Source organism: Canis aureus, chromosome 8 (assembly GCF_053574225.1).
Source record: "Canis aureus isolate CA01 chromosome 8, VMU_Caureus_v.1.0, whole genome shotgun sequence".
NCBI lineage: Eukaryota > Metazoa > Chordata > Mammalia > Carnivora > Canidae > Canis > Canis aureus.
The window spans coordinates 22,236,726-22,260,376 of NC_135618.1; the positions used below are offsets into that span (position 1 = coordinate 22,236,726).

Consider the following 23,651-nt stretch of genomic DNA (forward strand, 5'->3'; position numbering starts at 1 on the left):
AGCTTATTGTTACAGGAAATAGTGACAACAGCTGCCAGGTGTGGCATGTCAGGAAAGTCAGCAAATTCACAGAGATGCTGTTTCCCACAGACACGGGCATAACCAGCACAAAGCCAAGAGTGCAGTGCAGGGAGGGGGTCTGGCAACGAGCTACGCCCCTGGCCTGTGCTACGTCCTGGGCCTGTGCTATGCCCCCGGGCCTGTGCTATGCCCTAGGCCTATGTTATGCTCCCAGCCTGTGCTATGCCCTGGGCCTATGCTATGCCCCTGGCCTGTGCTACGTCCCCAGCCTGTGCTATGTCCCCGGCCTGTGCTACGTCCCCAGCCTGTGCTATGTCCCCGGCCTGTGCTATGTCCCTGGCCTATGCTATGTCCCAGCCTGTGCTACACCCCTGGGCCTGTGCTATGCCCCTGGCCTGTGCTATGCCCCTGGCCTGTGCTACACCCCTGGGCCTGCGCTATACTCCCAGCCTGTGCTACGTCCCTGGCCTGTGCTGTGCCCCTGGGCCTGTGCTGTACCTGGGCCTGGGCCATGCCCTGGGCCAGCCATTTCAGTACTGCAGAGCACAGTGTCTACATCCCCAGCCAGAATGTCGCCCGCCCTCCCACCCACCGCCCACAGGGCTGGCACTGGCCCTCCCCCAGAGGACTCAGCAGGGGGTCTTGGGCCTGCGAGCAATGTACCAGGCACCAGGAACCCAGAGAGGGTACCTGGGCTTGTCCTGCTGCTCACTCAGCACTCCTTTCCTTCCTCTGTCTTTCTGCTCAGTCTTCTCCTCTCCCAACATGCCTCCCCATCCCAAGCCGGGTCCCCTTCCAGGCTGGAAAACCCTGATGCATCTGGATTCCCACAGGATCAGTCGCTCAGTGGAGCAGAGGTCAGGGAGGGGATGGCCTTTCCCAGCATTTCTGTTCTAGTCCAGCGGCTGTCTTTGCTATCTTAGGTGATAGGCATTAGGGACCGGCTGCCAAGCCGTGAAGTTGAGTGGGAAATTCAGTAGAGCGGGCTTTTTGTTTATTTCTAATAGGAAGTTAGGAATTACCCGAGAGCAAGGCCTGTGTTTCCAGCTGACAGCCTGTGTTCAGCCTGGGATAAAAGTGCTCCTGCTGACTTCCACATCCTCTGCCACCAGCCTGATTGATAACAGCTGCCGATGACCCTGGGTAGAGCTTGGCTTTCTGCCCGCTCGTGTCCGCTCAAGAGTCCTTGCTTGGCTGACATCAAGTGACCAGTGCTCAAATCTGCCAGATGGCTCCAGACAATCTGCTCATCAGGGTCAGATGTAACTCAAGATGCTAGTACTTGGAGGAAGTTCTCAGACTGTCACTTCGTGGTGGGCTCGGTGACTGAGCCTCTGACTCCGCCAATATCCTAGTGGCATCAGTGGCAGTGGGGCCCAGGCTAAGACAGCAGCTTGCAAGTTGGGAAGGACATGCCGATTAATAATAGCTGATATTATTAATAATGTCTGATGCCTCCATGGAGACGTTGCAGCATGGCACTGAGATCGTCAGTGTGTTCAGGCTGCCTGGGTGTGAAGCCTCACTCTGGCATTTGTTAACTCTATGACCGTGGGGAAGTCACTTAGCCTCTCTGTGTCTCAGCTTCCTCATCAGTAACATGGGGCTAATGAGAGTGCCTTTTTTATAAGGTTTCTGTGAGGATTAAACATGTAAATATTCGTAAAACACTTGGAACAATGCCTGGTGCATAGGGAGTATTTACTGTCAACTATTATTATTTTTTTATCCTCACAATGACATTAGAAGGAATGCATGTTGAAAGATTAAAAACTAGCTTCAAAGAGGTTAAGTAACTTGTCCAGGTGACACACATAGTAAATGACAGAGTCCTGACTTCAATCAGAGCCTGGGTACCAGCCTCCACCCCAGGGTGCCTCAGTGTGGAGAGGTGAATGGAGAGGTGTCCAGCTCTGGCATCTGAGATCAGCATTCCCAATCACAAAGACGTCCTTTTGAGTTTACTCAGGGCACCGGAGAAGGGGAGATGAGTGGGTACAGGGTATCAGAATGAAGATCTCTCTTTTTTTTAAAAAAAATTTTTATTTATTCATGATAGGCACACAGTGAGAGAGAGAGGCAGAGACACAGGTAGAGGGAGAAGCAGGCTCCATGCACCGGGAGCCCGACGTGGGATTCGATCCCGGATCTCCAGGATCACGCCCTGGGCCAAAGGCAGGCGCCAACCTGCTGCGCCACCCAGGGATCCCTGAAGATCTCTCTTTAAAACAATCTGCCAACCAGAAGATTATAGGAGTGGAGGAGTTAAGGTGAGGACCCTAGACTGTCCCATTTGCTCTTCCTGCTATAATCCAAGGAGCTCCTAGCTAGTGAAATCCTAGCAAGCAGAGTTGCTCCAAGTAACTGGTCTTTTGTAGTTTTAGGGAGAACGTAGAAGGCTATGGTTTAAAGCAAAAGGCACTCTTGATTGCTGTGGTTGACAAGGTGCTAATGGTTTCTCATAATCTCCAAATCTCCGTTAAGTGTTCTTCACACTGGGCTGTGATTAAAACTCCTGCTCCTGGGGGACCGACCGTGGTGTGTCTCTCCATCTGCCAGGTTCCATTTTCTCTAATTGGCTTGGGCATCTGTGTCTGCTTAAATAGAATTTACACCTATTAGAAGCAGTTTTCCATATACACAGATCCCATCCTTGCCATCTACTTTTGGTGACACAAACTCTTCCCCAAACTGAATTAGACTGAGAATGGAATCTGAGAAACTAAAACTCTCTGGTGTTTAAAAACACTGACAAAGCCATCCTAAGTTTCTGCTGAAGTACACTATTTTACAAATTGAAATGGGGAGCTTTTTTGGTAAACCTACTATTTAGAAAATAAACAAACAATGAAACATGCATACAACTATTTCAGAAATGCTACCACACAGAAAAGAAATCCTCTTGCCAGAATGCCACCATATAAAGAAAGCAATTGAAGAAAAGAGTACTTGTTGAAATGCCACTGACATTATATCAAGTGGAACTAGAAAGAAAATTAATATCCTGCTTAACTCCATAAACCTTTTTCCAAATCACTTATTTTTAAAAATACAGCCTGTTTTATTAAATAATATTTATTGAACAATAGACTGTCAAGTTTCTGTATATAAAAATAATTTAAAAATTATCTTTTTTTTTATGTGACTACATCAACATTTTATTTTATTTTTTTTTTAATTTATTTTTTATTGGTGTTCAATTTACTAACATACAGAATAACACCCAGTGCCCGTCACCCATTCACTCCCACCCCCCGCCCTCATTTAAAAATTATCTTATCAGCTTTTGGTATCAGAAAAAATTGGGGTGCTAAATTGAAAATGGTCTGGAGATGATGGGATTGGTTAACAGAGGACTGGTATTCTTAACATAGGTGTTAGGTCCATCATTTATTGCTAACCCCAAAACTTAGTGTCTTAAAACAGTACCAATCACTTATTGTCTCCCAGTTTCCATGAGTCAAGAATTTCATTCTGGCTCAGAGTTTCTCATGGGATTATAGTCGGTGTCCACCAGGGCCTCATGATCTGAAGGTTGCCTGCGACTGAAGGAGCTGCTCCCAGGGCGGCTCACTCACTTGCCTGGCAAGTGGGTGTTGGCTGTGTGCAGGGGTTTCAGCTCTTCTCCATGGGCCTCTCCATGGGCCTCTCCATGGACTACTTGAGTGTCCTCAGGGCTTGGGGTTGCCTTCCCCCAGAGTGAGTCAAGAGACTGAGGTGAAACCCACAATGCTGTTTGTGACCTCCACTACGCCCTCTACCAGACTCAATGCAGGCAGAGGCTACATGAGTGCTTGAAGACCAGGGGGCAAGAATCACTGGGGACCATCTGGGAGGCTGGCCACCACAGGGAGCTCTAATACTAACCAGTTTCAAAATGCCTTCTGTGATCTTCCAATTTATGCCAAATCTTTTTCTTTCTTTCTTTCTTTCTTTCTTTCTTTCTTTCTTTCTTTCTTTCTTTCTTTCTTTCTTTCCTTCCTTCCTTCCTTCCTTCCTTCCTTCCTTCCTTCTTTCTTTCTTTCTTTCTTTCTTTCTTTCTTTCTTTCTTTCTTTCTTTTCTTTTTTCTTTTTCTTTCTTTCTTTTCTTTTTTCTTTTTCTTTCTTTCTTTCTTTCTTTCTTTCTTTCTTTCTTTCTTTCTTTCTCTTTCTTTCTTTCTTTCTTTCTTTCTTTCTTTCTTTCTTTCTTTCCTTCTTTTTTTCTTTCCTTTTTTTTTTCTTTGTCTTTCTTTTTTAAGATTTTATTTATTCATTCATGAGAGACACACAAAGAGAGAGGCAGAGACACAGGCAGAGGGAGAAGCAGGCTCCATGCAGGGAGCCCAATGTGGGAGTCGATTTCACGTCTCCAGGATCACACCCTAGGTTGAAGGCGGCGCTAAACCGCTGAGCCAACCGGGCTGCTGCCAAATACTCCTTTCTTATATTTTCATAAACCTGAACTGCATTCATCACCTGACTACAGGCTTCTGCTTTGTCACAGATGCATGGAAATTTAGAGCTGAATAGTACTGAATAGCACTGTAGCAATCATCTACCTCAATTCCAAATGCCTCTTGAGATCATGTATTAACAGGATATCTTTATGTGTTCCTCTCCTCTCCAGACTATAAGCTTCTTGAGGACAGGGACCAGGTCTTATTTTCATGCATTCCCAGCACCTAGTACAAAGCCTATAATGCAGAGATGCCCCCTGAAGGTTGGTTGAAGTATTTTACTCACTTTGGTCGAATCACTTCATTCTCTGGAACTATTCCTATTTGTACTGGACTGGGTGACTTTTAAGCCACTTGTCACTTTATCATGTGAAGAGCCTTTTTTCCTAGAGGAACATGGTCATGTGACCTGATAGCTTTTCATCATTGTCTCATTTCCTTTTGATTTGGGATAGAGATAGTCCACTGGCTAGTGAAGTATAGAAGCAGACCAGCTTATAGCAGACCCTCCAAAGACAGTGTTAGAATAAATTGTTATCCTGGGTCCAGTCTTTGAGCCAAGACGAGTTCAAGGACACTTCCCAACTGTGTTGTGAGAAGGGAAAAGAGGGGTGACAACTGAAGACAGAGACTCCTTTAATCTGTGAATGAATCTACCATTACTCCCTTGCTCAAAAGCCCCTTTCGTCCCCTGTCACCAACAGAGCAAAACTCAAATTCCTTGGTTTGCATCCGGGGCACCTTCCCCCTCATGGACTCCTTGCTCCATGCTGGCTGTTCCCTCTCTGGAGCTGTTTTCTTTACCCATCATAATCCTTTACCCCATGTGACCTATTCCCAGCAAATTCTAAGTCAGCACCCTCCAAAGACCTCTCACACTGAATATAAGTTGTTTTGGAAGTTGTATTCCAGAGAAACAGTTGAGATTAAAACTATGCCAAGATGCATTTTTAAAAATTATGCTGTGTAATTTTTCTTGAAACATTTCATCTACTGAGGAATGGGCAATAGATTATAAATGAATTAATTGTGCCTTCTTGGGGTTTTTACTTGACGTCCAAATCATACTAGAGAGAAAATTGAGCCCATGAGAAAGAGCGACTAGAGGTGACCCTTCCGTACCAGGAGCTAGTACCCCATGCAGAGGTTAAAAGTCCAGTAAACCATCCCAATTACTCCATAAATCTCACATATCACTGTTTCTACTGCTCTGGAGCAAACAGATTCTGCTTTGAGAGCTTCATAAAATTCACTCCTATTTAGCCAATCAGCCCCTTTTACTGTTAAAAGATGGGCCATAAAGGGAAGTGCTGATACTACTTTTCCTTGAGGCACCTGTCTGATGCAGTTCCAAGCAGGTGGTGTTTTCCCGAGTTGACTCCTTTGTTTGGAAAACGTTTGGAGACTTTGCTGAGAGCAGTCAATCACCCAGGAAGTACGGACAAGCCCATTCTTACCATTCTTCCTAAGTACACTGACCTCATTATTTGCCCATAAATGTGAATTGATATTTATTTAATGTGTCTGTTTGTAGAGAGACTGTCAATTGGTCTGTGTGCCTGTCATCTCTCTGTCTACATTATTATTGTCTGCTTCTTAAAAAGGAGGGATAAGGGTTAATGGTACAATATCACATAACAGGCTGCTGGGGAAGGGCGCTGGGATACAGAGTGGGAAGTGGAAGAAAGTACAGGGAAAACCCATGGATCTAACCTAGCCAGGCCCGATTAACTGGATCCCAAGAGGCAGCAGGCTGGATGCACCAGAACCTGCATGGCCCAGAAGCTTTCACATCCATGATGTTGCTTCAGCCATGCGATGGCCCTGTTAAGTAGGCAGCATCATCCCCACTTTCCAGAGTGCAAGAACCCAGGCTTAGAGCAGGAGGAGGGTCTTCGTCAGATCACAACTTGGTGGCGATATCATTTATTCCGAATGGAGCTTGACTGCAGGGCCTGCTCTAGGTACAGACTGACGTTGGTGGAGTTGTGTGGTTAGTTCTGGCCTCCTTGTCAGGACACGTACCAACAAGGGTAAGTACCGTACCACTCGCTGACCTCCAGGGTAGATGTATGGAAAAGAACTCTGCTTCTCCAGCAGTGGCACTCTACACGAGCAACTGGTAAGTAGAGGAGACAACGTGGGACTCTCCCTTGGCTCTCCCCCATCACATCACACAGGCCACCCCCCTGCTGGGTACGCTACAGAGGCTAAGCCTTCTGCACATTAGGGACCAGGATTTGAAAAGAGCCCCCCTAGAGAAATCGAGAAGCACACTGGGGCTTCCCTCCAGGCTCTCTTGGGCACCTCCCTTGCAACCTTCCTTCTCCCCATGCCGCTATATTATTGATTATAAAGGAGGCCAAAGGAACTCCTGGGTGGCTCAGTGGTTAAGCATCTGCCTTTGGCTCAGGGTGTGATCCTGGAGTCCCAGGATTGAGTCCCACATCAGGCTCCCTGCATGGAGCCTGCTTCTCCCTCTGCCTATGTCTGCCTCTCTCTTTCTCTCTCATAAATAAATAAAATCTTAAAAAATAAAAATAAATAAATAAAGGAGGCCAAGGCTGAGGCAAGTGCCCACCCCCCCGTTCCTACAGAAACCCCTATCCTACCTTCCCTGGCTCGCCTCTCCCAGACCTCCCTCACTGACATAATTTATTGCTTTCATTAAACAGGACACTCAGCCAAATGCAGTGAGTTTCATGTCTTCTCTGCGAGGAAACCCCCTGAGGAAGCAAATTGACAGGTGTCTGAAAGAAGAAAGAAACTATGAATGAAAGCAATTCGCCCAAACTGTACAGTCTGTCTTTCCCTTCCCAGGTTTCTCTAACTTGACTGAGCTGGACCGAGACCCAAAGGCATTTCTTTTTAACTTAATTATCTCCAGGGAACCATAGCTGGAAGTCAGGCACACACATGTCTACCCCACACAGCGGGTACACTTGTTGGATGGCTGGGGCCTCAGGGGGTCAAAGGTCTCATGGGTGACAGCAACTCTTCTCTCTACAAACAGACTCTCTGAGACAGACAGTGATAAAAGATCTCCCAAGTGGAGCCCACCGCGGGGGCAGAAACACATCACCTGCTGGTTCAATCAGGAGACTGGACGTGGGGCGGAGGACGGATGCTGCTGGCCTGGCCATGCCACCTGGGGTTGGCAGCTGGATTCAGCCTCTGCCTGCCTCCAAGGGGATTTAGGCACTTTGATGACAGATTATTTCACCCTGTGGCAAAAGAACAGAGCCTTTGTCAACAGCGTCAGTGCGGGGAGCCGGGTGGCCTACTGCTCAATTGCTTCCAGAACTGCTTCGTCATAGGCTTTTCTGGTTATTCACAAATTGCTAAAAACATTGTCTTCTTGGGCTGAAGTCTTTTATATGAAATAAAGATGCGTGATAAAGATGCATTTGTCTCCCACCCACCATCTTCTCTGCCCCCGTCCTAGCACAGTCAAATAAACACTCCACAGTCTGTTACTCCTTGATAGAAAAAGGGTCTTGGGTTCTGGTCTCTTGCAGAAGTTTATAACTATGTGTGTAGTGGGGGCGAGGGGGCATCTCTTCTTGCCTTCCTCACTTGTTTGTTGGTTTCCCACTTAAAAAAATGAGGCCATTCACCAATTTTATGCCTGGGCATATTTCTGAGGGCCTGTGATCATATAAGTGAAAGTATCTAGAACCCCTCCAAAGGCAGAAGCTTTTATTCACTCTTCTATAATAACTGGGTGAACCTAGAGGTTGATGGGAGGTATTTGGGGTGATGGAGGCTACAACCCTAATAATAATTCAACAAAGTTCTGACGCTCTCCTCGGGTTCTATGGATTAGCTCTCAGATCTGAAAGCGTGTGGGGTAGGACGTTGACAGCATCCGACTTGCTGAGTCTCCCAGGGCAGTCACAGAAGGCTCAGCCACCACCCGAAAGAAGCCTACGCGGGGTGTCATTCCTGGCCCAGAGCTGGAAGGGGAGGCTCCTGGCTGAGATGTTACCAGTTCAGGCTCCATCCCAGTCTCCCCCTCCCAACATACAGACCCCCTCACACTTTTTCAAGATGCCTTTTGCGGTGAACATGTACAAACACTAGATGTAAAGTTTGAGACTTTCCATGTTCTTAATCCCTGAAGAAGGAGAACTTCATGGGTAGTTGAGAATCCTAAAAGAACACTAATACCTTTTGCTGAACACAGCAACTTTCTCAGAGCAACAGAAAGGGAGAGGCCATTACTAAATTGGTTCTCTCCACAACCCGCGGGCATCCTCAGGGAACACAGGGCTGGCCTAGCACATACACCTACAAATATACTTGAGGCGCTCCACGCTCAAAAACCCAAATCCACACCCTCCCACTCTGTGCCACTCCTTAGTTTCGACTTTTCTTTTTCTTTGTTCTTCCCCTCCCCGCCAAACTTCTCCAAAGGGCAGTCTGCACAGTCTTCACTAACATGACACACATTCCCACTTACCCTTGAAAGTGTCCTCCCCTAGGCCACTGGCTGCCTCTCAATTGTCCAACCCAATGGCTGTTCAGTCCAGCTCACGGCCGTCTCTTCTTGGGGCTTCTGCAACACCGCACCTCTTACTTTTCTCCATCTCCATTAGCATCTGATTCTCCTTTCTTGGTTTCCTTCACTGACCCTTTACCTCTTCTTCCTTAAATAATGGCTTCCCCCAGGGTTCTGGTCTTAGACTTCTTTCTCATCCTTTTAGTAGACACTAGTCTTTCTTTATGACTCAGCAGCCCCTCTGAACAGACTTCTTCTGTCCGAGAATGCACTATCCTAACAGTGTAGTGGGAAGCAAAGGTGGCATAGGCACTCTGTTTCCCAGCTTCCCTTGAAGCTGCTATGCAAGCCTGCAACCTGGGACCCAGCCAACAGATGTACCTGGAACCCACCTTTGAGAGGGTAGCCAGGCTCAGAAAGGTATGCACCGGTGGGGCCCATGCTGGTGAGGATAGACACTGCCATGCCCAGTTCTAGAAGTCGTGCCCAGTATCCCGTAGTACAAGCTGTGGTCCCCTTGCCCAGTGTTGAATGGTCAGTATGTGTGTGGGGGCACCCTCTGCTTTCCACAAAGACCCTTCTCTTGAGTAACAGCATTACATCATCACATGTGCAGGCCTTGCTGTCATCGTCACTGTGTCTTGACTGAACCTCCAAAATACCCCTAGATTTTTTCTCCTGATGTGTCCCAAAACCACCACATGAGCATAGGATCTCATTAGCTCTCACCTGCACCATGGAATTGGGCCCAGAGCCAAGGGCTCTAGTTAGAGGCAGTTTCCCTCTGGGAAAATGAGTTTCCCTGCCTCTCATTTCATCCCTTCCAATTGAATTTGCACTGCTGCTGGATTGGTCCTTCCCAAATATAAACCTGACTCTGTTGTTCCCATGTTTAAAACCTTCTAGTAGCTTCTCACTGCTTTCAGGATAAAATCCAAACCCTTTCATATGACATTCAGATTCCATGACCCACTGCTGCCCCACGGACCCCTTGTTCCAGCCATGCCCAGCTGCTGTGTCTCTTGCAGTACCTCGAGGCCTCTGCTCACTGTGATCCTGGAAGCTCCTGTCTGCTCCAGCCTCGAGCCCACCCATCACCCAGTGATGACTCGTCAAATGCCTGTGTACCTGACTGAGAGCCAAGCCTGGTAGTTCACTGTAAGGTCCTCACCTAAAGAGAATGCAAATGCCTGCTTCTCTGAGTCCTTTGTCCAGTGTCCCTGGAACAAAAGGAATTTGAGAACCTTCTTTTCTGCCTCCCTTCCTAACTTATTCATTTTCTCAGCACATTATTTATTGAATGACCACTCAATGTTAAGTACTAAGCTAGGTGCCAGGGTGAAGCAGCAGTGCAACTTCACGGAACACAGGGCCGACTGAACTCCCACTGTCTCAACTAGCTTGCTTGCCCAGGCTTCAGCACCATCTCCTGAATTCCCTTCCTGTTCCCCTCCCCACTCTCAAATGGCCAGCTCTCACCTCTGTCTTTCTTCTCGCTCACAGAGGGTGACATCCTAACTCCCGCATCCTTTCTTCCACTTGGCTTGATCTTCTTCATCTCTAACTCCTGTCATCGACCCATCCCTGAGAACTGCCTCTAACTAGAGCCCTTGGCTCTGGGCCCAATTCCATTCCTTGGACCAAATGCCTTGACTATTAATGCCACTACAGGCTGAATTGGAGTTGGCCATACTCAATGACCTTGTGGCTTTAATTTTTGACTCTTCTGTATCAGTAAGTAGCCCCTTTGATCACCACCACTTTCAACCTCCCATCCATACTCCACTGCTGTTCACTTCTGTCCTCATTGGTCATTGCAAGTCTTGCTATTTGTAATTCCCCCTCCTTCATGGCTTCCATGTCTGGCAAACTGTACTCTTCTTTCAGACTGTGTAAAGGTCATCTCCTCTGAGAAGTCCCCAACTCACCCCTACTTTTCCTGCACATTGTCTTTGGGGTATGCTCATATCTCTATGAGTACATACCCCATCCTACTGTAGTTCTGACTTTCTCACTCAATTGCAAACTCCATAAGGCTGCGCCTATTTCTTAAAGCATTACTGTACCCCTGTGCCTGGCCCAGCATGTGACACAGAGTAGAATAGAATATAAATATAAATGTAGTAAATATAAGGAGAAAATCCAAATTCCACACTGAATTCATATCTCTAAATTAGATCTCCTTTCCCACACTCCTATTTCTATTTATGGCACATAAATATTTATCCAAAGAGTGGGGAGAGCAAACAACACTGCTAGCCTTCTTGGTCCTAGAGTCTAAACCTGACCCACCTTCCATTTCTCCTTTTCCCTCCACTCCATAGCAAATATTTAATAACTGGCTCCCTGGGAGAAAAGCCTTGTTTTGTTGTGTTTGCCATTCTCCATGGTATAAATACTCCTACCCTCACTGACTTCAAGCAACCAATCTGAGGGTGCTAAATGTGGAGCTAGGAGAAAGATGTGCACACTGACTTGTGTGAGGCAAAACTAGGAACCAGCTCCAGCACACCACAGCCTTCCCTCTTCACACTGAATCAGTTCCAAGTCCAGCTAACCCTCCCTTATTCTCTGATATCCAACTCTTCTTCATCACTTTGTGCCTTCTTCCCATACTACACCTTTTCCCAGGGGAATCTGTCTTCCCAGAGTATACTTTTTCATTGCATTAGCTTTCCTGTGGCTGCTATAATTAACTGCCACAGACTTGGTGGCTTAAAACAACACAAATTTCTCATGTTCTGGAGGCCAGAAGTCAGAAATTGGTTTCAGTGGGCTGAAATCAAGGTGTTGGGAGGGCCATGCTCTTTCTGGAGGCTCCAAGGGAGAATCTGTTCCTTGTCTCTTCCAGCTTCTGGTGATTGCCAGCATTCCTTGACTTGTGGCTGCACCACTTCAATCACTGTAGCCCTGTGGTCAAACCATCTTCTCCTCTTCTGTCTGTGTCAAAAATCCCCCTGCATTTAGGGCCCTCTCAGATAATCCAGGATAATGTCCCCATTTCATGAACCCTAATCACATCTACAAAGACCCTTTTCCCTACAAGGCAACATAACAGGTTCCAAAGATCTTTGGGAGCCATTATTCAACATATTGCACTGATTATTTTTAAGATGGCTGGGTCTTAAAAGTATGCAGTGGGAAAAAGACAGTCTCTTCAACAAATGATGTTGGTAAAACTGAACAGCAACACACAGGAGAATGAAACTGGACCACTCTCTTACACCATTCACAAAAATAAGCTCAAAATGGATAAGAGACCTAAATGTGAGACCTAAAATCATAAAAATATTTGAAGAGAACACAGGTAGTAATATCTGTCATTAATCATAGCAATATCCTTCTAGATATGTCTCCTGAGGCAAGAGAAACAAAAGCAAAAATAAGCTATTGGAAATACATCAAAATTAAAACTTCTGCACAGCCAAGGAAATGACCAACAAAACTAAAAGACAACCTACTGAGTGTGAAATGATATTGCAAATGACATATACTATAAAGGGTTAGTATCCAAAATATATAATGAACTTATACAACTTCACACCAAAAAAAATCCCAAATAACCCAATTTAAAAATGGGCAGAAGACATGAACAGACATTTCTCCAAAGAAGACATCCAGATGGCCAACAGACACATGAAAAGATGTTCAACATCACTCATCCTTGGGTGAAATGCAAATCAAAACCACAATGAGCTATTACCTCACACCTGTCAGAATGGCTAACATCAACACAAGAAACAACAGCTGTTGGAGAAAACGTGGAGAAAAAGGAACTGTGCACTGTTGGTGAGAATGCAAACTAGTGCAGGCACTCTGAAAAACAGTATGGAGGTTCCTCAACAAATTAAAAATAGAAACACCATAATATTCTGTATTTACCCAAAGAATATAAAAACACTAATTGGAAGGGAGAGATGAACCCCTATGTTTATGGTAGTATTATTTACAATAACCAAATTATGGAAGCAACCCATGTGTCATCAACAGCTGAATGCATACAGAAGATGTGGTGTATATATACAAATGGAATATTACTTAGCCATAAAAAGAATGAGATCTTGACATTTGCAACAACATGGATGGATCTAGAGGGTGTACAGCTAAGTGAAATAAATCAAAGGCAAATATCATATGATTTCACTCATATGTTGAATTTAAGAAACAAATGAACAAAGGGGAAAAAAAGAGAGAGACAAACCAAAAAAGCAGACTCGTACCTATAGAGAACTAATAGTTACCAGAGGGGAGGTGGGGGGTAGAGATGGGGGAAACACAGGTTTGGGATTAAGAGTACATTTAACCTAATGAGCACTGAGTAATACGTGGAACTGTTAAATCACTGTATTGTATACTTGGAACTCATAAACACTGTATATTAACTACACTGGAATTAAAATTAAAATAAAAAAGTCGGGGATGCCTGAGTGGCTCAGTCAGATGAATGTCTGCCTTAGTCTTGCGTCATGATCTCAGGGTCCTGGGATCGAAGCCTGAGTAGGCTTCTGCTCAGTGGGGAGTCTGCTTCTCTGTCTCCCTCTGTCCCTCACTCTACCTCAAATAAATAAGTAAAATGTTAAAAGAAAAGATCATTAAACAAATGCACAGGCCTCCACCTGTCAGTGTTGCCCATAGAGCTGACACTGCTTTGGCTCTCCCCACTGTGCCTGCCACAGTCTCCCGTGCTTTCTTCCGCTCGCCTGGCCTTTTCCAGCCTGTTTAGTGTTCACCTCTGATTACCTCTCAGCCATTCATAATCTTAATTTCCTGATGACAGGCTTTTGACTCACAGTAAATAGCAAGTTAACTTTCCAAAGAAAAACAAACATGGAGTTATTTTAATGGTTAGATAACCCATTGAATATTAGCTTGTGAGTGTGCTGTGTTTACACTGCTGTGTGTGTGTGTGTGTGTGTGTGTGTGTGTGGCCTGACCATGTCCTTCATCAGAATAGTTCTCTAGGATGTGGAGAAGATAAAGACATGGCCCAATCAATACCAAGAAAAAATTGATTAATGGCAATAATGTCAGGAACATATCTCTTTGGAGACTAGATATAATGATCTCATAGGATGCTCATTCATAAATGTTCATGTGTCTAGAAGCACATTCCTACCCCTAAATGTGAAATTTTGAACTCTGAGAAGAACCTAAAGTAGCCTAAGGTAACATCGTATAACTACTATTGGCATGTTTGGTGCTGTTAAAGCTTTAATGATCATGTGCAAATTGTTTTTCCATAGTCAAAATCATTTCTTTATACTATGATCTCCCATGATGACTGAATTCAACTGAATATTGTTAAAACTTTTTCATATCACTTCTGGGATTCAGTGGCTCTGTACAATTTTTATCCTAGAGATCCAGACCTCTTATAATCAGCTCACCTCCAGCTGTTCAGGCTTCCTCTACTTCTTTATTCTCCCATGAGAACCATCCACTATATAGTCAGGCTGGTCTACTGCCTTCCACCTGCTGCATGCCTATCCTTTGGCTCTGGGGTAGCTTCATGAGTTCCTCCAGTGCCCACTCTTCTCAGACTGCCCATTTCTTGCCCCTCCTTCAAGGACCACTCAGGCCCCCCTCTTGGAAAATCTTCCCTAAAAAGCTGCCACATTAGGGATCAGTGTTACGTAGAAAAAGAATATCTGATTTGAAGTTAGAGTCTCTGGGTTCATGTCTGTGAGATGCCTGAGATCAAAGTCACTTATCTTTCTGGGGCCTCAGTTTCCTCATTTATAAAACAGGAGTTGTGATCCTGGCTCAGGCTAACTCCAAGATTGTTGTCAGAAACAAAATAATGAATACGAAAGTGTTTTAAAAGTTTCATAAGTGCAGGGCATTAATGTTATTTCTTCCTTCACTAATTCTCTTCTTGTCCTTATTGTCTATGCTACATATTTAATAGTACTTGATATACAGATCTATGTATCCTTCAGTGGCATCATATACCTGGAACTATATTCTTGCTTAACATAATGTTGTACAGGAAAATGGCTTACCTACTATGGCCGTTTGTGTCTCAGCCCTCCTGCTAGATTGGGACCTACAGGGGTAGGAATGGCATGAATGGTATCATATGCTTCTTCTGTTCCCCATGATACCCAGCACAATGCCGGACACAATGATGGTGCTGAATAACCACTTAACTAGGTGCTCACGTAGCCTCACTACCCTATTTTGCCAGCTTAAGTTAACGTCTTAAAAAGTTTGAATTATCATCAAGTTGAGAATTACAAGATGATCTGCGTTAGCTATAGGGCATGGTATACATCTCAAAGATATGTTACTGTGTCCTTCAACAGAAAATTGGTGGGATGATGGTGGTAATTTTGTGCTCATCTCTCACTACGGCTTCCAAAGTCACTGGAGAAGAACAGGCTAAAATCAGATTCTTTAACAGTGACTAGGAAACTATGTGATACAGGTTGGCCACACTTTATGAAAATCCAATTTCTAGAAACCCAAATTTATAAAACTGAAATTTTTATTTCATTTTCACAGGAGTCTTTTACTAGGAAATTCTTCATCCTTATAAAACTCGAGAGTCAATTAAAACAGACAATGCAAAAATGTTTAATTTTCACTCACCAAGTCAGAACCATAACTATTGAGTAAATTGCACCTGCACATGTGGAATAATTTTACACTCATAAAAATCTTCATTCTTGGTATTTACTTGCTCAGTGAGTCATTTGCTTAAAGGTGATCTTGGTTTTTGCTTCTCCTGCTTTGGTCAAATGTTTCAGCTTAAAGATATGTAATAAATGGGAGTTTGCTTATCTTAAGATGAGGCAGCAGAATTGGTCTCAACTGAAAGAATCTGTACTCCAATTGAACAAAGATTGTTCTTTCAACTCTCCTTTGATGCTTGGCACTGAAACAAGGAATCTAAAATTAGCTGCTTTCAGAATCCAGGTGTGCTTCTAAGTGGAAGCAATTCAGTTCACCCCAGGAAGTCACAGAAATTGTTGGAATAGCACATAGAGGTCTGGTCGAACTGCTTCCTTCCCGAAAGCCAACTTTTCAGGACTGCCTTCCCCTGCAGGGAACAGAAAACCACCATATAGTAGAGCTGAAAGGGACCAGAGGGAGCATCTCATATAATACCTTTCGTTCCACAGCTCATGGGAATAAGTGACTGGCCTCTATGAGCCTGTACTCATATCTGCAAAATGGGGTCACAGTGCTTGCTAGCCCACTTCTCAAAGGTACTGGAAGGATTAAATGAGTGGGTTTTGTTTTTTTATTTTTTAAAGATTTATTTATTTATTTTTAGAGAGGGAGAGTGTGTGCAAATGCAGGGAGGGGCAGAGGAAGAGAATCTTCAAGCAGACTCCCCTCTGAGCATGAATTCCGACATGAGCCTCAGTCCCATGACCCAGGAGATAATGACCTGAGCCAAAACCAAGTGTCAGATGTTTAACTGACTGAGCCACCTAAGTACCCCTAAGTGAGATGGTGTTTGGTACTTTTAAGGCATGCTTTATTTTTTTTTTCTACAGTCATTTTGGTGGTTTTAAATTATGTCTACACATTCTTTAACACTCCTCCCACCCACAAATCCTCCCCTTCTGAATATAGGCAGGCAACCTAGAGACTTGTTTGTAACCAATAGAATGTAGTCTGTTCTGAGGCCAGGTCAGAAAAGGCAACTCAGCTTCCACTTGGTTCTTCTGGGACACTCGCCCTGGGTACCATATTACAAGTCCAGCTACCCTGAGACCACCATACTGGAGGGAAGCCACATACTGGCAGTTCTAATCTTCAAGTCCCTTCTAGGCCAGACACCAGGCATATGAGGGGTGATCCTTCAGAGGATTCTAGCCTTTAGCCATTGAGACACCCCAGATTTTAAGCTTTCCCAGTTGTCATCCCAGACATCATGGAATAGGGATAAGCCATCCTTGTTGTGCCCTTTCTGAATTCTTGACCCAGAGAATCCATGAGCATAATAAAATGGTTGTTTTTGTTTTGCAACTAAATCTGTGCTGTTACACATTAGTGATAAAATGAACAGCCGTACCAAGTAACGATGATCACAGCAACCACAGGAACACCACCAAACATCATACAGGCTCTGTGCCAGCTACAATGGCAAGCATGGTTTCCCTTACTTCATCCTGACCAGAACTCAGTGACGAAGTCATGATTTTTCCATCTCATGACAAAGAAACTCATGATCAGAGGGGCTAATGGTTTAGCTAAGTTCCACAGGGGCTAATGGTCTGGTCACAGACATATAGGTCTGGCCTGACTGCAAAGCCCACCTCTGAGCTATAGCTGAGTCCTTCCCATATGGTGGGTGACAGCCAGACTGTCAAGGCAAACCTTTGGACCTCCACTACAAGGGCCATCCCCTCATGCCCAGTCTGTTTCATTCCTCCAATTCCTCTCTTTTCCCATTTGCCACTTACAATCCTCTTCTTTCAAGAGATGGGATAAAATTTCTTCAGTTTCCTGACTTGGCCAACTTTCAAACTGGTCTATTATCACAAGGGAGGTTTCTAGCATTCTGCTGGCAGCCATTAGGTCTGTCCCTAATGCCGAAACAGCCACATAGCATTATCTCAGATGCTCTGCTCTGCCTCACAGGTCAAGCCCATCAGATTTAGTTTTTTTCTGAGCTGCTGAGAGAAAACAATTTACAGAGAAACGTGTTCACACATACTAATCTCAAAAACATGCTGTGTGATCCATTTGCTCCTGGCCCCCAGAGCCATTAACACACTTGTGACAAATTATCTAGAGGGTTCTTCACACATTGGTGCCAGCTCTGCTAGGCTGTCAGCCTCCAGACTGCTCCTACACAAGGGTGTGTGGCTCAGGCTGCTGCCGTAGCAGGACTTCCCCATCGGAAAGGGAAAATCCATGCCAGCTTTTGCCCCGATACCCACAGATTCCTTGAATCTGCAGATCCACCCAAAGGCCCCAGGTAAAAACATTTCTTTGAATATCTTTAGGAACGGCACCCAGAATGCACCTCTTTGCCGTGCATTTAAAGGTCTACTTTGGCTTTTCGTGTTTATTCTCTGAATGGTACCACCTACACACCCAATTGGTCCAGCCCTCCTCAAGCACAAACCTTGGGCACCTCTTGCTGGCAAGAGGCCACCCTCTTCAAAGGCAGGCATGAAAGAAGGTAGGCACTAATTTTTCTACTTAAAAGGTCAGTCCCACCTGACCTGAGTGTGAAGGGAGTGGGCTCATTTGTCCTAGCAGTGAAATTCCCGATAGGGTCCATGCCTCATGCTCTACCACGTGACTGCCATGCTCCTAAAAAGGCTGTGACCAACCAGCTAGCGCCTCTGAATGTGGAATGGCCCCAGAGCTCATGTGTGGAGGGCCGGGAGGTTTCTCCTCCGCAGGCTCCAGCTCACAATTTAAGTCAGCATTGAGCTTCTACAGTGTGTTGAGCATTGGAAAGTCTAAGTAAGATTTATACAACAAATTCCTGCCCCTGGTCACAGGTGAAAACATCGGTTCTCAGTCTCTAGGTAGACCAACAGCCATCAATCAGTTGGGAAATGTGTCACATTTATCGTCGATAAGAAGTACCGAAGATTTAAATGAAGAGTGGCCTTGTGGTTATATGAGCAATATGGTTGCTTTCACTTGTCCTGACAGGAAAAAAGCACTAGAAAGGGAGAATGTGGTAGATGTCACACTTGTGACTGTCATCTGTTTTATGTCTCAAGGGGAGAGGCTGAGAAGTGCCCCGAGACCCATGAGGGCAGAGTGTGGGCCTGTTACACACACAGTCACTCTCTGCAGAATTAACGAAGGAGCCTCTTCTACCCTTTCTCATAGAGAAGAGACTGCTACCCGTAAATCCAGAAGCTGACCAAGCAGAAGGGGTGGCTGCCTTTAGACCCCAGCAAGATTTTGTTCATTTGTGGTTTAGGGAAAGAGGACTGTACCAGTTATAGCTGTGGCAATTTGCTCATTATTATGATCATCACCTCTCTATTGATATCTCACAGGTGACCCATGATCAACCATGTGGCAAACTGTGCTAAGTTCATCTCTTCAGTAATAATAATACTATTTATTTCTATAGTGCTTTACAGAACATTTTCACATTCTTTGGTTCTGGTGGGTTCGACTTGAAGATGTTCTGAAGTACGTCTTATCCCCATCTACACGTCAAGAAATAATTTTGGAGATGTTTTGCTCCAAGTGCATGGCAGGTGAGTGACAGCTGAGATTTGAATCTAGATCTCCTGTTTCCAAGCTGTGTCTCATGTATTTACCCAGGTTGTGCTGCACCCAGCCCCGTGTGGGTGAAGAACAAAGGTGCAGCTACATCTTTGGTAAAACATCTAAAGCGAAAGCCAGCTGGTTTCATATCGATGGATGGATGCTTCATCAGCTCATGGAGGCCTGTTTTTCCATAGCGGTGACACCTCAGCCTCTCTCTACTTGGCCTGTCTTCTTGGCTTTATCTTATGAAGCAGTCCTCCTGCAGAATGTCCTCTGCTTTAGGTACACACCTCCCCTAAACACACCCACATACTCACGACTATTTCAGACTTGGCAGAGGGGAGGAGGGAGTACTTCCACTTAAAGCTTTAATAAGCAGTTCAGACTGCAGGTCTGAGTCCCCAAGAGCCTACAAATCTTACTTCCTGCTATTGGAAGACCAGATACCTAACAGCTGACATGGTCACATACTACCAGGGGTGGAGGGGGAGGCTTGGGCTCTTCTGAATGTGGACTTAAGGTTACTTTACTATGACTTAAGTCACAGGAGATTTTGCAGAGAAGGAATAAAAAATTCTCCCATGGCTTTGCCCCTTCCTCTCAACACACACGTGCATGCGCACACACACACACACACACACACACACACGCATGGATGCATGCACATACACATTCCTACCCTCCATCAGGCATTGGCTCTGTGACCAAGATATTCCACCCAGGGAGTCACCTTTGGCAGGGGAGAATGTGTGACATGGGCACTGCTCATCATGTGCCATTTAAAGCCAAGGACTTTTCACCTCTTAGTAAAAGTGTTTCTCAATCAAAGTGCTTATTGAACTTCAAACTGAATGGCCATTTAAAGGCTGATTGCAGCACTCCCACAGTCAAAGAAATGAAACTTTTGGCTTTGTTAATGCTGAGTCTTGGCTCAAGGTTTGAAGGCTGGATGGAATTTTGCCCTGTACTTGCAAACATTTGGAGAACTGCTCAGTCAGCCTTCCGGGAAAAACACGCCCGCGTCCTACTGTATGCCTTCAGCTTGGGTCTTGTCAACACAGGGATCATTGAGAGCCTGGTGCTAAAGCTCAGCCCTCCTTTGTTCCCTGAACATGAAGGGCAAGATGCAGAGTAATCAGAACACAAATGATGGAATTATGGTGATTGGTGGGGATGCCTTCCCTTTTTACAGCACTTCATCTCTCTGGAGGGCTTGCAGGGTATCACTGGACCCATACAGCACATCTCAGAGGCAAAGCTGAACCAGACTTTTATCACCATTACGTGGATGAAGAGTGAGAAATTTATAAATATATAAGAGATACAGAGTGAGAGAGCATGCGTATGTGTGAACGTGCACACACACACATGCTCGTAAAGGAGGAAATATTTAATCATTTACAATTATCCAAGATGACATCCGATGATAGGGACTTTTGTATCATTTTAATTTTTTGTTTCATATTCCATATCAGGGTTATCTGGAGTCACACTGACTCCAGGGCTTAGAGCAAACAGAGTGGGAATCCCCACAAGCAGGAGCCAGCCTGCAGCTGTAGTTCACTGCTCTTGACATACAAGAGAGGGAAAATATGTCCCTTTTTTTTTTTGGAAAATATGTCCCTTGCCATGTGGGCCGTGTGGCCCTCCTATCTAGAGCCTCTGACAATTTGAGTGGATGGTGGAGAACCATCAACGGTACAGACAAATGCATAGAATTAATGATCAGAATTTTGCAGCTCTGTGTAACATTAAAGAACCACATGAAGGTGCTTTTTAACTACATGCAGTGTTCCAGAATTGGGTTTCTTTCCCACCCTGTGTGTTAGTGTCCTTAGTAGCATGAGTTTCCCCTCTTCTAGAAAACAATGTCTTAGCCTAGGTCATCCAAGGGCAATTCTTGGAGTGCTCACTCTTAACCTTCTCCCGTCTTCTCTATCTCTGCACACCAACCCTCCAACTAGTACAGAGCCCTCTGTACTGACATGCTAGAAACCAGCCCACCGGCCAGCCTGGAGAGCCCATCATCTACTTTGTATTATCAGGTTATGGTAAACTTTGCGTTTCACTTTTTCCTACCGCCTGGGAGCTCTTGGGTTTGGTAAAAAAAAAAAAAAAAAAAAAAAAAAAAAAAAACTGATGAAGCAGATTTCTTATGCTTATTTCCCAAATTCAACTGAAATTTTTATATATGTACATTTTATTTTTAAACAAAAACATTAACAGAAAACAAAGGGGCCTCGGTTGGTTCCTAAGAGGTAATACATCATTTGGACAGAAGTGTGTCTGTGCCCATTGTCCCTCCTTCATAAAGCACAAACCCCAGGGAAGGCCAAGGTACAGCCTCTGGAAAGGATTAGAATGACTTGTGGCACCAACAGCCTTCTGAGAGTCCCATGGCTTTTACAACTATTCCCCTGCATTCCCATGGCTGCTATGCCATTTACCACATAAAAGCCTCAAATGTCAGGGTGCCTGGACTTAGAAAATTTGTACTCTAGGCCTCTAGGGTTGTCTGAAATGGGAAAGGAAGAGATGCTGAGCTGTACAGGCCTCTCTGGGGGGTCAGGGAAGGGTGGGAGGAAGTGAGGCAGATGTGGTAACAGGCTCCGGTTTCAGCTCAGCTTCCAGGTAAGAAAGGCATTGTGGTCGGGCAGGGTCTGTTCTGGATCTGATGGGCAGGTGTGTGCTTCAGGGTTCTGGGAAAGCAGTGCCTTTGGGTTCCTTATGGAGGTGCAAAGAGGAAGACCCTCACTCCTGCTTCCCATTATAGTCAGGGAGTTGTGTTCAGACCAAGAAAATCCAGGTGTCTTCTAAAAGGAGCTCACAGTCATGGGGCCTAGAGGATGAGATCAGGACAAAGAAGTGGAGCCAGGCCAGACAGACAGCCTCCCCTCTGCTCCCCTCTTCTCCCTGTTTCTCTTACCCACACATCTGCATTTGCACCATACCCCCACTGAGACCACTGGTGCTAAGTCTAAGTGCCTTGTTTCCCGGCTGCCTTTGAAAGGAAAGGAAGTACAGTTGTCCAGGCAAGGAGTAAGATGCTTTCTGCATTGTGTTTAGTCAACTGTTAGATGAGGAACCAACCCTCTCTAGAGAGTGTCATGACCGCTCTGTGCTTCTCTTCCTCTCCTTTTCCTTCCAGAGGGAGGAGACAATCCTCCATGGGCTGCAGAGGACCAGGCAGGTGTCCTTCAGAATTAATTCCTCCCCTGAATCATTTCTTCATCAACCTCCCCACCTGGATGTAGGCTTCCCTGCTGTGCTTTGCCCCCAACCCAGCCTCATCAGGGGTATAGAGTGCAGCCTACACACTGCCCATGCCTGGACCTCAGCTGGTCATCCTCCTGTCCAAGGTCTCCAGGTGTCATGGGTCAGGTTCCCTGGGAACAGACTTGAAAGGAGATTTACATGCAAATGGTTTGCTGAGGAGTGCTCTTGGGATCAAAACCTGTAAGGGAGTGAGGGAAGAAGGCTCAGCATCTAGTTGTAACAGAGGTCTCAGCTGATTCTGTAGGGAGCTCTGAAGTTGGGTTGGCCCTTCAGAGAGGTCCTCCATGGAGGCAAAAGACCTAGATCTTGGAGCCTCTGCATCACTCAGTCACTGGATACAGTTATCCCTGGGCTGGGGGTATAACCTCGGGCAAAGCAGGGCCCTTTGGTTAAAGGGCAATATCTAGGGAGGGACCCAGCTGCACCCCTCTCCATGAACAGCACTCCTGGTAGTCAGGAGAATGAGTGCCTCTGTTCTGCAGAGAAATCTGGGCAGCACATTCCTACCAGGGACCAGAGAAAGAGGAAGATGAAGCTGTGGCCTCTAGTTCCCACTGTTTCAGGTCAACAGACCTGTCAGTAGATGAGGCTAGGGGAGGAGTGAAGGAGAGTTTCCAGGCAGCCCTGCCAGTGCCTGGAAAAGAATAAGCACCGGCTGGTTGCTGCTGGGCAGACCTGGCTTGCAGAAGATAAACTGGCTGCCATCTTAGGGAGGGAGCCCAAATGACCTGCCACAGCTTGAGTGGAGAGTCCAACACAGCCAAATAATTCATCTGAGAAAAGTCCCTAATTGGGAGCTGGTTCTAGGATGGTCTAAATCTATACCACTTTACTAGCTTGCCAAAGGTTATCGTACACAACTCTGCTTTACGCTTCCTGGTGTATGTCACTTAAGGCATGGCAGACATGGGCACCTTGGGAGGAAAGTATCTGAGAAATATTTCGAGAAATAATGACCAAAGCTAGAAGCAATGTCTGCCTATCTTTGTTTTTTTGTTTTGTTTTGTTTTGTTTTAACATTTATTTATTTGAGAGAGAGAGTGAGCAAGCAGTATGGGGGGAGGGCCACAAGGAGAGAGAGAGAATCTCAAGCAGACTTCCCACTGAGTTTAGAGCCTGATACAGGGCTCAATCTCATGACCCTGAGATCATAACCTCAACCAACTGAGCTACCCAGATGCCCCTCTGCCTGTTTATCTTTCTTATATGTATTT

The 23,651-nt window shown here is 45.4% G+C and overlaps 1 long non-coding RNA gene across 1 annotated transcript in view; it reads right to left on the reverse strand.

The window, feature by feature from the left end:
- Window positions 1-647: 647 nt before the first annotated feature.
- LOC144318470 (uncharacterized) overlaps window positions 648-23,651 on the reverse strand; it is a 79,005-nt gene continuing 56,001 nt past the window's right edge. Inside the window, exons 2-4 of the long non-coding RNA XR_013384380.1 lie at window positions 15,550-16,000; window positions 7,540-7,681; window positions 648-2,615 (exon numbers count right to left, since the gene is read on the reverse strand). This is a non-coding gene — a long non-coding RNA (uncharacterized LOC144318470). The remainder of the gene's footprint in view (window positions 2,616-7,539; window positions 7,682-15,549; window positions 16,001-23,651) is intronic.